Consider the following 1,509-nt stretch of genomic DNA (forward strand, 5'->3'; position numbering starts at 1 on the left):
GAAGCAACAATTTGAGTAGCGACTACAGTAACCAGCTGGAACGTCGGTCTACAATGTGTAGAGACGGTGAAATGATCTTGAAAATTTTATTTTTGTTGTAGGAATATAATTTTTGGATTTTCAAAAAATAAAATATGATTTGCTATAATTCTCAACCACTTCAAAAATAATGGTTTGCTAGCAAATATTCCACCCATGCAATCCATAGATGTGATGCAATCACACTTTTGTTAACACCTAGCTTTTATTCCGAGGCCTAAGCCTGTTAGTTTTTACTTACTAAATATATACTTTGAACATAGCCTAAGACTTCTAAATTCAAATCCATATTTTGAAAGTTTGTTATGTAACTATCCCATGATGATAGGTCTCTGTATAACAACCGCGAGGTAGTTACGTTATTTCCTCCCAGTAGCACGTTAACACGTGGCATTAGCACTGCTAACCTTATCACACCATGCTTTGAGTTAAGCAATGTAAAAAAAAATCACTTCATGTCAATAGATTACGAATTAGCCCATGGCATAAGAGATCACTACGGTTCTGTTTCCAGTTATAGGCTACAGTAGGTAGAACAGATTATTGATGCTTATCAAATGATCTTTTCAAATTCCTGCATTCTATATTATGTTGTAATGAAACATATAAATGGACTGTACACATTATAATTACCTATTATATTTATGCAAAGCAGGAGTTGTAATTCTTATTTGGTTGGTTATGGTGTCGTGATTACAGTTTGAAAATATCATTGTTTTCAGTACGTAGTTTCACAACTAAATCTATCATCACCGTTGCTGAAATTTAATCGCAATACTTCATTTTCAATCTCTAAACTACTTCCTGTGTAATTTGATAATGCGCTAAAACGATAATTTCTTGTGGAAGGAAGTAGCATTTGAAAGTTGTAGACATTATTACGTGTGCGTGCTGGTGTGGCGGTATGTGTACTTAAGGTTTTTTGGCTCCGGATAATTTTGCACTTACACTTAAACCCTATATTTGTTTCATCTCCCCTCTGAAGAACTATTATTGGTCTAGCTCTCTTGTGTGTGTGTGTATGTGTGTGTGATGAAAGTGACAGTGTTGTGTTGGCGACAAAATAACGTTCGTGTGACCGCGACCACAGAACGGAAATTGGGTCCCCTGTCTGCAGCTTCCGTGGCATTTGCTCGCCCGCCCATTGATGAGTTATCATCCCGCCTCGTGACTCCAGCAAAGCATCCCATTTTAGGTTGCTCTCATGGATGTACAACTGGTTTTAGTTCTTTCGGGCGTTTTTAATCTCCGCGGTTTTCTCGTGTGAGAAATGCAGCCTTCACAACCATTTATCAGAGATAAGGTTTAATGATGATAGCTGTCAAATGGTTGTTTAATTAATCACTGGGTAAGGGAAGTATTGATTCTTTCATCATTACGAAAAGTAGTAAGATATAACTACTGACCAGTGCTTGGAGAAGAGGTTCAGAATATTCCAAACGTCACTAGTATGCGAAATGTTGCGTGTTA

The sequence above is a fragment of the Macrobrachium rosenbergii genome, chromosome 53, assembly GCF_040412425.1.
Source record: "Macrobrachium rosenbergii isolate ZJJX-2024 chromosome 53, ASM4041242v1, whole genome shotgun sequence".
Taxonomy (NCBI): Eukaryota; Metazoa; Arthropoda; class Malacostraca; order Decapoda; family Palaemonidae; genus Macrobrachium; species Macrobrachium rosenbergii.